The sequence below is a fragment of the Squalius cephalus genome, assembly GCF_949319135.1.
Source record: "Squalius cephalus genome assembly, chromosome: 1".
In the NCBI taxonomy this organism is placed as follows: domain Eukaryota; kingdom Metazoa; phylum Chordata; class Actinopteri; order Cypriniformes; family Leuciscidae; genus Squalius; species Squalius cephalus.
In genome coordinates, this window is record NC_137122.1 from 8,019,977 (window position 1) to 8,034,911 (window position 14,935).

Sequence of the window (14,935 nt, forward strand, 5' to 3'; positions counted from 1 at the left end):
AAATACAGTTCAGGGTACAAATACAGGGTGTCAATTCAATGCGAAAATAAAACACCAGGGTACAACAATGTGCCATTTCCTATTTATGGAAGCCTCACTTCTGTGGACAGTTGAGTCCACACTTAAGTTTTTGAATTGGCACAACAATACTGGAACAATTGAACTTTAATAAAATATAGATACACTACACTACAGCAACAGGATACGACGGTTGTGCTGTCTGGATACATCAAGATCCAGTGCCCGGTTGCATAAAGCACCTTAAGTGTAATTTTCCCTTAAGTTCGCCCTTATGTTTCCCTTAAACCTAAGGGTGTTGCAGAAAAAAACCCTTAAGTGTTACTTAAGGGTTTCTTTAAGTGAAACATCATAAACACTTAGAATTTCCCTTAAATGCTGTTTTTTCACTTAAATAATCCCTTAAAAAGCGTTAAGTGTTGCATAAAACCCCTTAACGGCCATTTCCCTAAGTATAACTTAAGGTTTGGAAATCGTAACCTTAAGAGTAACGCGGACAAAAATAAGACGACATGGCTGAATTTATGGAACCAGCTGAAGATCATTATGTGCCAAAAAGAATTTTTAGGGATAGGGAGAACCCTTTGGACCATTTTAGCGATGAAAAATTGTTGCAAGAATACCGATTTGATCGACGCGCAATATTTGCGCAATACATCGCTAACAAACTAGAGAGCGACCTTGACCATGTCACACATCGCAACCACTCTTTAACTGCGGTGTTACAACTGCTTATAGCACTGCGTTTTTTTGCAACTGGGAGTTTTCAGTAGTGGGATATGTTTTACATGTGCATAAATCGGCTACCATTCAATATGTAGGCTACAATTAATGTGTATCGGATTTTCAGGTGACATTCTCAATTCATTCAGTTAACGGACGCTCTGAGGTAAAGTGTTCAGACTGCAGACTTATAGCAACGATTATATTTAATTGTACAGTACAGTCATAACATAACGTACAGACATTATCTTAATTCCATAATGTCCTTAAACATAACAATATTGCTGGCCATAAACTGAGAAAGTGCGCGTCCGGTGTGTGATACAGTTGTCCTAGACGCGACGCGGCGTGTTAGTGTTTTGCGTATCTATGGCAACAACAGACTTTTATAACGTGAATCCAGGATCGCTGTCGTGAAACACTTAAATGTTTCCCTTACCTAAGAGAACCGTTTAAGAGATTATATGCAACACCCTTAAGTTATTCTCTTAGGTAAGGGGAAATCGCCCCTTAAGTATCATACTTAAGGGAAAAACTTGAGGTGCTTTATGCAACCGGGCACTGAGCCTTGGCCCTTCTGGACTCCAAGATCACCGAGTCCCTCATCAGTAGTGGTGGACCGCAGGAAGGTTTTTATTAGTTTCATTGTGGAGAAACTGCGTTCGCAAGAGGCTGATCTTACAGGAAGGGTAACAGCAATCTTTCACAGTCTAAACACTTAGAGTTTTAATACATAATTGTGATGAATTTAATCCTTTGTAAGTTATCATTCTGCAGTGTAAGATTACAGTTAACACCTAAATAAATGTATTACGTATTTTTATAAAACTTAGTGAGTGTATCAGCAGCAAAAAGTAATTCTTGAAAAAATCTGCACAGTAATTTTATACAATCTAAACATGTTAATAAAAACAAATTACTATTAGTACTCTTATAAAATTCAGTCAGGCAATCATACATTTCACAATTTTATATTTATATATGAATGTCAAGAATTCAGAAGTGTATAGCCTATATTTATAATGCTTACACTACACTACACAAAAATAATATACAATTAAATTATGCTTATTTTAAATGTATTGTGCAGGCTAAAAATATATAAGCTTTTAATAATCTTTTTAGTGTTTAATATGAATAAACACAGTGTCTTCAGTGTTCTTACCATGATAATATGAAACGCTTCAAAACAGAGCTCACAAAGCGTTTTTAAAAGTTCACGGCACAAAGCGAAGAAATGTCGAGCGCACGATTATTTGTTTCTTCACAGTTTTAAATTCCAGTTATTTTGCGTTTGATGCCGATTCATAGTCCTTGTGTGATGTGTGTGTGATCTAACAGGCACAAGCGAGTCGTTTAAAAACAGCAACAAACATAAAATACAAATACACTAAATAAAGTCATTTTATGCAAATCCACAGCCTTTTTATCTACAGATCAAGCATTATAATGTGAATATATCATATTGGAGAGAGTTTTACCGTGCATCCTGCTGTAACATGGCGCGCGCGCTGTTTGAATATTGAATGGAGAATGATTGACAGCCAGATTACTTCAGATGATTTTGTGAAATTATAATCAGACCCTCTCAGGCCCAAGTCACCCAAACTGACGTGAAAAAAGCGGGAGGCGCCGAAAAGCGCGCTGTTTGCATCCCTGAATATGATTTCTAAACATATCGAGACCATTCATTATCAGTGTGAGGAAGAAAAGTAACACGGTTATGTCCAAGAACAAGAAGTCACTTACGAGATGAAATATTTTTGCTTACCTTCGACTAATGCAAAAGGAGAAATCGTAGCTCCTCTCTCCAAGAGTAACGTTAGTTGCTGAGCTCTCATTCACCGAGCAGCACCGCAGGCAACAGTGTTTGGGTGCGTCGCACTAATTTACCCGTGTAGAACTGCTTTTGGCGCTCGCATGTAAAATCATGTTACATTTTTTTTTTTTTTTTTTTTTTACAAGGCGGGGGTGGCCACAGGGGTGGCCAGGGACATGTCTACAGAGGCTCCGTGTAGAACCGCCACTGACGATCTGTCTCGTCATATTTAAGAGCGCCAAAACGGCATTTATTGTTTGAATTTCGTAATAAAATTGGCATAATTTGAAAACTGAGACTTTGTTTCATATCAAAAGTAACTTGCCTTGTCTTGTCGATCGTTGTCAGTGGCCTCTTTGCTTCGGGCCTTTACAAGTTATAATCCGTCCCTGCTTCAGGACCAGATCAGATTTTCTGTCCAATCAAATGCTCTCTAGAATCTGAAGCTCCGCCCCCTACATTATAAATAGACGCTGAAGCTGCGGCTGAAATCGGTCACTGTAAATGCTTTCCATTGGGGCGAATGAAGTCTGGTCACCCAGGGAACTGATAAGAATGTAAATGTGTACCTTGAAATGCAATGTAAGTCGATTTGGATAAAAGACAGTAATGTAAAATGGTTTCTTGTTAGTGTCACGAGAACTGACTGTGGCTTAAGTCATAAGTTGTAAAATGCTGCTTTGCTCAATGGATCTGAGCGAGCTGTAATATAAGCGAAACACTATTGGCTATTTTAAAAAGGGGAGGAGCTGCCCGGTATGCCCCGCCCCTTCCTGTTTCAGTGGAAATTACATCAACACACTGAATAATGCTGTGTGTTTCAAGGCACTTCAGTGGGACTTTACATCTCAAATCTTTATAGACAAGTGTGTACTTTTTAAGTCTGAACAGTTTAGAGATTTCCAGATGTGGAATTACTGGACTTTTCACACAGAAAATTAAAGTATCTTGAAACGTATCTTATCCAGACATGTATCTTTATCTGGTTGATACACGAGTAAAAGCATATATCATTATTTTCTTAGCGGAAGAGTTGGGAACATTTGTTTGTAGGTTGTAGACGACATTTGTCTTGCGCTTTGTGGAGTTGAACTTACACCCCTAGCATTAAACATTTAAAACTTTTAAAGCATCCTTTAAAAACTCTTGACAAATCAGTCATATTTATTTTGAATAAATCTCAAATCCAAACAGTAATCGTAAACAAAAAAGATAAATAAGTAAAAGAAAGTTCAGAGATCTAATACACACAAATAGTTAAAATGACCTTAAAATGAATCATTGAATCATATTACACAACATAACGCTTTTGGACTTTCTCAGTTTGTGTAAATCTACTCAGGGTTCAGAGTATTTATTATTCCCACATTCATTTCCCACATGCCTACAATTACGTGGTTTTGTTGCATTAATACAGTGTATATTTTGTTACTTGATTTACTCTGAAAGAATGGAAATGAAATGTGACAACATGCCCCATAGGTGGAGTTCATTATAACATGACCATATTACAGATTAAAATGCTATCTGATCTAATCAAACAATATACAAGACAAACTAAAATATTTCCTCAATAAAATACAATTATTCACTTTTTCATATAAAATAATGGCATTTTCAGAAAATGAAAAATTAAATAATTTTTGAGTTTGACAATGAACACACCGGAAAACACAGCTCAACATAGTTAAAAAAAAACATAATAATAATTAATAATTTCTAATAATTGACTTCACCTTTTTATCATGTTTTTTTTCAATAGAATTCAAGTATAGAATAGAATATCATAGTTCTAATAGGGGCTCATTGTAACATATAGTGTGACAACATGCCCCGCCTGAGCAACTGGGATTCAAACCCTGCGAGTGTCTTCTGAAGTATTTAAAACAAGTGTGTGACAACTAACCCCACGTTAGTGTGTGTGCTCTTCTCTATACTTCTAGAAGTGTTTAAAGTGTAACCTGAAGAAATCCTGATAGTGAGCGTGGAATTACTGTAATGATCACTTGTGGGACGTAATCATTAACTCCACCCTCTTACTACACTAACCAGGAAAATACTCGTTATTCCTCTTTTCTGTCAAACTGACTCTTTGTGTCCAGACAAAAGAAATAAAGAATCAGCGATCAGTGGAGAATGAAGAAAAGAGCTTTCAAGAAGGATTTATGATACGTTTGTTTCTGAACAGAGCAGATCTTAATGAGATCTAATGAGCAATCCAGACATTATGCAGATGAGCGACAGAGACTCTTCCAGTCCGCAGAATTAGAGCCCAGCAGAACCAGAACCAGACCCAGGAGAATCAGAGCCCAGCAGAACCAGGAGAACCAAGAGCCGGACGCTGGCGATGAGGAGGCCGCGCTGAACGGGTTCCTGAGTCTGATGTGGGGTTCTGGTTCTGATCTCAGTCCAGCAGCTCATCATCAGCAGCAGAAGCACAGGACACTTCAGCGCCACCCGGGCCAGGTACACTTTACCATCAGCACTGCACTCAACACCCAGATAGCAGACCAACATTGAATCTACATTGAATCAATGTTAATGCATTAACCAAAAGATCATTGAATCATTGTTGAAATTTAACATTGATTTTTCATCAGGTTTGCACCCTGAAATAATGTTATATCAACGATGAAAAATCAATCAATATGGTCATAAAATCAATATTATTTCAACCATAATTAAATCACTTATTTAACATTGAATCAACATAAAATCAATCTTACTTCATGTACAGCAAGATTCTATGCTAGTTTATCATGCTTGTACTGTGCATTTTTAAATGACTCCTTTCAGACAGAAACCATGTAGGTGTTATGGAGTAACAGTTGGGTTGCAATTAAATATGTTTTTTAATCAAAATGTCATTCTTGTAAACTACAGAAAGTAAACTACATCCTTCAGTTTACAAGCAAATGTATTTATTTATGCCCCCAAAACTGAACATGAAATTTCACATTCAGAAAAAAATGCATTTTGTGGTGACAAAGACAGTGCAGTAAGTTACTACGGTAAGAAAGAATGAAACATAACTCTGATAAATATTTCAAGTTCAATTTTATTTATGTATCACATTTAGAACAGACCAAAGTACGTTACAGAAGAACAACATTAAACAATATAGCATGCATTCTATAAAAAAAAAAAGATATAACATGCATTATAAAATAAAACAAAAATAAGAGCAACATAGCTGAGTAACCATAAAAAAAGAACTAGAACAGAAATCAGAACTCAGATATAAATTAATAACACCAAGTTACCAACCAAAGAAAATAATCAATATACTAAATAAAATGGGTAGGTTTTAAAACAATTAAAACGTAGGCAGAGAAGGGGCTGCTCTAATAGGCAAATGCACACTTACCTCTAACGTTAATGGGTAAAATACCGTACCGTAATTCTAATGAACTCAGGGGTTTCCACCACGAGCAATACCCCCAAGCCGTTCAGGGGCGTAACGGAGCCATCTTTGTACCGAAACAGACAAAAATAAACTCTGAGGCTCTGAGGCCTCCTTTTTCCTCTGCCGCCTGCTGTTGTAAGGCATCTAAACAAAACAAAACACAATTAGAAAATATTTGGAAATATGACTAATTATAAATGACAAATGTACTACAAAATTAAGTGAAACTTGAAATTTGAAAAAATACCCTGAATTCAAAATCATTTGAATTTATTTTTACTATTTAATGAATTTTAGTATAGACCCTATTACAGCTGTTATTTCTATATTTTTTACCCATTTTTGGAAGTTCTGGAAACGCTATATCATCATGGATAAAAATAAATAAATAGCTAGCTATTATTGGAATACAAAAATTATATTAGCTGTCGTGCCCGTCGTCTCCCATTTGCGTGCCCAACTAACGTTATGAACTCACGCTTCTTTGCGCCTTTTTTGACTTAAGGGTTAGTTCTCACAAGAATGAAAATTAACAATTTACCCACTGTTAGTTTTACCCACGATGACGTTTGGTAAAAGACAAATTGAAATTCAATATGGGAAAATACCGGCCGTTGGTTTGTTCATGTTATTAATAAATTTAACATAGCAGTTCATTCCGACTCACCCAGGAAAAGCAAATAAGTTGTAAGAAATATAGATACATAAAAATGAGAAATGAAAGATTAGAGATTTAAGATTAACTTACCTCTAAAAATCACTCTGTCGTTGCCCGAATGCTTCGTCTGTCTGTTTCGCGCTTGAAATCTGTTAGCTGCGTTTGAATTCTGTTGACTGTTATCCACGCTTCGATCTGATTGGCGGTTGGCAACCAATGTTAGGATTGTCTAGGCAACCAGTGGAGAAATTGAAGCTGACCAAAAATCAACATTGATTCCATAGACATAATAAATACATAGACGCCCTATTGGCCGCTTTGGAACGTTGCTGCGATACGTCAACGCGTCCGCCATTTTGTGGAGGGCAAGACTGCGCTGTAATCAAATGCAAGTAAACAGGTGAGCTGCGGTTTTTCTGTATAAAAAACAAAAAAAAAATTACGGTGGTTTGTATGTGGTGTACAAAAAGTTCCATCTGTAGTTAGTTAAACTCTCCATAGTTAGACTTATAATTTTTTTTTTTTTTTTTAATAAGGAATGGCCAAAGCTCAGGCTTGTCATGTATTTAGCTTTTCATTCTTGAATAAGAATTGTGAACACCCCCATACTGAGATATAATTTAATTTTCACATTAAATTAAATAAAGTTTTCTTATTGTGGGAAAAGCATATTCTGTCATTGACCCGATTTTAGCAATAACAAAGATAACTGATGGATCCTTTATGGTAATACATATGATATGGTACAACTACAGTGCAATGTAAATAGTAAATATAAGATAAAGTGAGAGGTAGGCTAATAGTAAATAGTTTAGTCAATAAAATAAACAAACAGTAGGCTATACAGTAAATAAAATAGTAATGAAAAGTATAATTATATAATATCATAAGTAGGCTACTAACATAATAATAATAATAATATATTGATAATAGCATATAGTTTATGTATAATACTATAATAATAGCAATAGAATATGAAATATCAATTACAGAATATAGACAAAAAATAATAAGTTAAATAGTTACTATGAATAGTAAAATAATTTAACAGCATAACTATAATAGATTGATAATCGCAAGTGGTATATTATTATAATAACAATAATAAATAATGTAAATTTATACATTTTAAAATATTATTACATAGGCTATATAAAATAAAATGACGCAACCCTGTCTCTTTTTGTTAAATTTCAGGTTTTAAAAGGTATAAGAAGCTATACAAGTCAAGAAATAAAGTAAACGATCCAGTCAAACATACAGTAGGCTACACTGTTAAAGTTAAATAGCCTAAATATATAAAGTTATGAAACTTCACTTTGCCCTCAGTCAAAACAATCTGCCAAGGAACAAATTATAGATTAATGAAACCAAAGATCGCCCGTTAGATAAACACAAGACGAATTATTCTCACTAGACTGACAGCGACGAACGTCAGAACTCAGAAGCACATGCCGAGGCAATGCTGTTCTCGGCGGGGTACATGAGCGGTGATCGCTGGATCGCACAACTCCGAAACCGTCAGATAACATTTTTAAAAAGGCGCTATATCTTTATAAATAAACCACAGATTTGAGCTTTAAACAACTACATTGTCGACTGAAAAACTCTTAAAACTACATTTCGTGACACAATAACAGTAGTATTTTTAAATTTCGCGGCCTTTCTCCTCTGAAAATAAAAATAGTAAATGAAATGCAACCAGAAACAAATTTTCAGTTTTGCTTGTGAAAGGTAATTCCCTGAGACCTGTGTTCAGTTGTGTGGCGATTTGAAAAGCCCCAAGCAGCACAAGAAATAGGCATTTTTCTCAATTCTCGTTATGAGAGGTATGGGAAGGTTGCCCTCCGCAGTATGGCGGCGCCGTTGACGTACGATCCAGCGGCCAATAGGGCGTCTATGTATATTATGTCTATGATTGATTCAATGTTTGTCTTTTCAACACTGAAAAACATTGAATTATCAACATTGATTCAATGTTTGTCTTTTCAACACCGAAAAACATTGAATTATCAACATTGATTCAATATTATTTTAACATTGAATTTTCAACATTGTTCCAATATTATTTTAGCATTGATTTTTCAACATTGATCCAATATTATTTAGCATTGTATTTTCAACCTCAACCAAAATGATGATTCTGATGGAATTTCAACATTTAATCAATGTCACCTTGCTATCTGGGCAGTGTGTCACTTTTGTTGTTCATACTGTCACTATCCAAACAATTTATGAATAATTAATTAACTCTTTGTGTGACAGTTGTGACAGTTAATTCAGACAGAGAAAGATATATATTTTATATTATACACAGATAATGGACAAATGTCTGCTCAGGTCTTTTTATTATTGCAAATGAAAGGTTACAGACATTAACAGTGAGTACAAAATAAATAAATATTTTTCACCACAGTAGCTAGGTGTCACTAGTGAGCAATGCTGAATGAAGCTTCGAGTAATGACCCTTTGGGTGAGCAATGGGCTGCGAGGTCTCAGTGGTTCAGGAAGCCTCATTTTGCCATCACTAGGAAAAGCCCCAGTGCTTCACAAAGCTTCATTTCACCATCACTACTTAGGGACAACAATAAATACAGAATGTGGAGTGAAAGTAGCAACAACGATTACCTTCTTTAAAGTCTCAAACAGAAAACAAAGCCAGTAGCCCACGGAAACCACCGCTCTTCCGGTCTTAAACAGCGCACGGAAATCTAATCGCGTGCACAACTCCGCCCACAGAGAAATATGAAGGTAAAACAGTAGCAAAACTCGAGAGCTTGCTAATTTGAATGTGAGAACTTGTAAAATTAATATTTGTATTTGTAAGTAGAAATTTATACTTGCAGCTCTGATGTGAAAAGCTGCATCTATCGATTTGCACACACAGACAATACTCAGAACACCTGTGTTTTGAATTCGAAGTTGCAGATTAATAGTTACAAATGTGTAAAGTGTCATTTACATAAACAAAATGACAGGCACAATTGTGTACTACACATTTATCTTTGTGCTTTAGTTCAGTTTCGTTGTACAACCACAAGTCGGCACTCACAACCTCTCATATCTGGCAGTACAACTTCAAATCCTAGCGCTTTGACTTTTGCTACTCTTTTTGCGATATGCCTGTAGCAAAACTCACTCGTGCACTTGTAAATGCAGACTTGAGAGAGCAGAGTCGGGGGCGGGGCTGGGGTCGGAATGAAGTCATTTTATTGGTCGATGCCTCACCAATGAACAACGCCAGCCACAATGAAAACATTTGTATGCATATGTATCAGCTATTTTTTAAAACGCTTGGAAAATATTTTTATGAAATATCATTAGTTTTACTGGAATAGTTTTACAGAATATGAACGCAACGCGTTTAATTGAGACAGTGGTATTAAAAGACCAAACAGGAAACACCATAAAGCATAGCCTATACAGAAAAAAATTGAGCACAGAATATGAACGCAACGCGTTTAATTGTACGTTTTCCTCGAAACCCAAGAAAACGCTTAATGAGGCTTAATGGACCAACAGTTATAAAATAAAAATTAAAAACAATAAAAAAAAACACACAATTTGTTACTTTATTAATAAAACACTAGGCAGCAAGTTTATTTGCACTGAACACACATTTGCTTATATATATATATATATATATATATATATATATATATATATATATATATATATCAGTGATGCGCGGGTCAATGTATAAACAAACCGCACCCGACCGATGTTTTCAACTAACCCGCCCGCAACTCGGACCGCAAAAAACGAAAAAGAAAATATTGTACCCGACCCGCTTCCTGACCCGCATTTTTTTTAAAGTAGCTATAATGCTCATCGTATAGCGTCTTAATATAACTTAATATTCTAATTTTGTCAAGAATTATAAAAAATCGTCAATATAAGCTCATAATTTGTACTAAAATAGTCTAAATGTTTAGTTTTAAAAACAATTTTAAAAAGCTGGCTATGTCTATTTTGATGTTTCTGTGCAAGTTCAGCAGACAGTGAGGTTCGGGTTTGTTCCGATCAGAGCTCGTGAGCGGAGAGCGCATTTCTGAATATTCCGCTCCGCTCACGGTCGCTCGCCCAACCCAGATGGCCTGCTGGTTCGAAAATATGTGGAATAAGGGCTGCCTCCGACTATTTTTTTTTTCTTGTGGACTAGTTGTTCATTTAAGCCATTCGTGGACAAATCGCCCCTTTATATTAAATTAATTACTTAAATAGGCTAGCCTACAGGAATAAGCGTAATGACTGCACGCTTAAAGCTTGCCACAAAGAACCGGTTAAATATTTGCTTCTTATTTAATAAATACGGGCAATTGATTGATAAAACATTGATCAAAATTAAGATACAATTTATACAAAACGAAAATCTTTTAAAAAGAGTTTTCTATAAAACAAAACTTAATGAAGTCGTCAAAATCATGTTTTACCAAAAACAGCGCCGTTGCTAGGAGGGCGCCAGCGCCTCTGCCTCTCAGCGCCTCTGCCTCACGAGTGGATGATAGCCCTGAAGACGCCTAGCAATGATATACCTTTAGTGGTAGTATACCTTTAGTTAAGTTATCGCAGCGCGCTAAGAGACAATGTTATCGGAAAATGCAGCCCAGGGGCTCGTTCTTCGTACGTTGCTTAAAACATCCGAGATCAAATGAGACATCCAAGATGATATCATCGTGCTAATCATGATCCGGCTAATTAGGTTCTTCGAACACACTTGCCGGATATGATTAGTATAGCTGGATTGAGTTATCTGAGATAATTGCGCGTTCATGCGCTGGTTAAAAGGGGATATGTATCGATAGTAGAAACATTGATCAGCAACGCTGCTATTGGCTGCTCAGCGTGGCCAAAGAACGCACTCAGTTTTTCTCCTCAGCAGAGCAAGAACTAATAGTCGAAGTTTATTCGGAATTGTAATGTTTAATCAAAACGCCAGGGAACACCTCAAAGTCTGCAAAAGCCAGGAGAGAGGGCTGGCAAAAAGTAGCAGACAATTTAAATCCGTTAGAAGTGGCCATGTTAGATGTTTTTATCACTTATTAGCCTATATTTTTGTATTTTAATAATTGCATAATTATTTGTGCATTGTAATGTCAGTCACCATACTAGAACATGGGAACAAATAAAAGTGAAGTACAAAAATATTCTACATAATGGTAATTTTTAGTTATATTATAGTCTCTTTTATAAAAGGCACTGTTAAATAAATGGTGTTCTGTTTATAAAAGCAACCAAGAAAAAGGCTGAGAAAAAAATAGAAAAGATCTTAGTAGCCTACACTGTAAAATAATTTTTGCTGCATTAAATTATAGTCATTTCAACTGTTAAATCTTGAGTAATGATGAATTGCTTTGACTTGTGAAAGTGAAAACTGATAAACTTATGTTAATGTAAAAATATTTTGCCATGAGTTATTGATCACATTTTTCCCCAGTGTAGTTCATTGTAATGACATTGTGTTTTCCTCTTTTGTGCACTTTTACATAATACACCAACACTTGTATCTGTTCTCAGGAAAGTGGTGGCTGAAATATGTGCAGTAAGTGGACATTTACTAACTTTCCAAAGGAAAGAAAGTATAAGACTTTGTAATGTCCATATGTTTCCATTGCACTGGACAGTGAATAAACCCTCTCAGATAACTGTCATATGGAGGAACTAGCCTACCTGCAAGTGCATAAATAACTTTACTTCATTTATACTTGTATGCTTTATGGCTGCAATATAAGTTGCAGGATTCCACATCTACAGAAAGGCCTACAGAAGAGCCTGCACAGACAGAGGAGACATAGGCCTACAGGTGGGCAGTGTATAGCCAACTTTTCCTTTTTATTTGTTGCATGAGGCATGTGTCTAATATTTCTTGTTGCAGGCACTTGACCACTGGCTTTTCTTTACAAAGAACAATTGAAATAAAACTCAAGGAACTAAGCATATGTGTCTTTTATTCAACATTTAATGAAAAGTGTTTTTTTTTTTTTGGCAGTGTTGTGTAATATGGCACGTGCAACAATGTCACAGGCCCTGTCAGGTGTGCAACCCTCAGACTTTTCAGACACTGAAATCTTCCCTTTAGTTAGCTGAAGTTCATTTCATTGTGTGCCCTTGTCCTGGTAGGAGCTGCATTGGTTTGGGTCAGGGAATGGTGTCATAAAACACCTGTCTGCAGGCAGGAACATGTCATAATCACCTATGAAAAAATGCAGTTCTAATAGGATCAGCATACAGTAAGTGTATGTAATACAGTGAGCTTGATATTTAATTGTGGAACTTTTCTTACCACTTTCAAATAATGTGCATAAATGTGAATCTCTGAAAATTCTTAAGTCATGCACAGATCCTGGCCATTTTGCTTTCACATTTGTGATATGGAAGATTTTAGTCAAATGCCTTTTTTTTATTTGATATAATCTGGAATATTAAGAATCACAATAGTAACTGGCCTGCACATTTACATTGTGAACCCCCTTTCTGTTCACATAATCCCCTTCATTGAGGCCTTGATGGCAGCCTCCACTTTAAAATGAAAATTCTGTCATCATATACCCTCATGTTGTTTCAATCCTTTATGAATTTCTTTCTTCTGCTGAACAAAGGAAGATATTTAGAAGAATATCAGTAACCAGACAGTTTCTGGTCTCATTGACTTCCATAGTATTATTTTTTTCCTACTATGGAAGTCAATGAAACCAGAAACTGTCTGGTTACTGATATTCTTCTAAATATCTTCCTTCCTGTTCAGCAGAAGTAAGAAATTCATACAGGTTTGAAACAACATGAGGGTGAGTAGGGCTATATGATGACAGATTTTTAAAGTGGAGTATATATCCCTTTAAGCCTGAGTGGCATATAGGCTACTGTAATCGGCATGGTCATGATTGCATGATCCTCATAAAAAAATTATTATAGCATAAAAAAAAAAATGCTTTAAAAAAACTTAAAACTGTTTTTTAAACCTAAAAGCGCCAGGTAAACTCCGAACGACACGACAGACAGCACTTTCCATCAAGTTCTCCACATCTCCAATAGTGTAAAGGAAAGAGCCACTCGCAAATAATCTTAGGGTACAGTTTGTGCTGTAGTTAAAGCCCGACTCCGACAAGTCGAAAATAAATGTGCGTTTCCAACAAATTAATAATGTAAACGACAATCTCACGAGTCACGAGAAAAAATATATATCTCAGAAAGTGCACTATCGCGCTGCCCTAGACTTCCCGTATCAGCTCCGCTTATGAAGCCGCGATCTAATCCTGTTTACATGAAATAAGCCTGCTCCCGAGCAGGTTTAAGTTTGCGCACCTGTTTCTATGACAGCAAGTCCAGGATGAGCGTCGAAGAACCAAACAATCCAAGATCATGCCAAATCGTCAACAATCAAATCCAGCTAACTGAGTTAGCGACGTACGAAGAACGAGCCCCAGTATGCATAATGGAGATTCCAAAGCTCTCTTCTTTGGTCAGAACCATGGAGAGCGATCGCGGATTTACTTTTACAATGCAACACAATATTTAAAGAGCATCAAGCTATTAAAATCTATATTATGTATACGCACAGATAATATAACAGTAGGCTATATTAGTCAATATTTTTTTATTAGGTTAAGCAGTGATTGGATAACGTTTTTTTATTTTATTTTTATTTAACGTTTTTAATTTAAGGCCCACCCACAATTGGTCTGGCTTATCCAAAACTGGAATCCTGGCGCCGAGCCTGGTTGGTCGTGCCAGTTTTGTGGTTATCAAATGTGTAAATAGCATCGCAAGAAGTAACCTACACATGACAAAGCCATGCAGCACTTTGGTCATCATCTTTCATTATTTCGGCAAATGTCTCCCACACTTTGCTCTTTCTATTTGTGTATTTGCGGAGCTTCCACTCCCCAGTCTTCACCTTTTCTCTTGCCGCCTCCATCTCTACCTGCAGACTGAGCTCGTGCGTCATCTTCGCGCCAGTTATTCAGCCAATAAAGTGTAAATTAAATTTAAAACGTATTCATAGAAAATTGTGTCTAGAACTATATCAATTACAAAGGTTTAATTGGCATCTTTATTTCAAACGACCCGACCGACCGCGACCCGAATATCATTAAAAATATTTTTGGATGACTCGTAACCGCGGGTAACCGCGGGTGACCGCAGGCACCCGCTCATTTCGGATCAACCCGCGCATCACTGATATATATATATATGAAGAGTTCAGATGCTCGTATATTTAAATTCAATAATTTCACTTAAATGGCAGTGAAGATTACCTATTAATTATCATTTAAGTGAAATTACTGAACTTAAATATACAAGCTTGATAAAA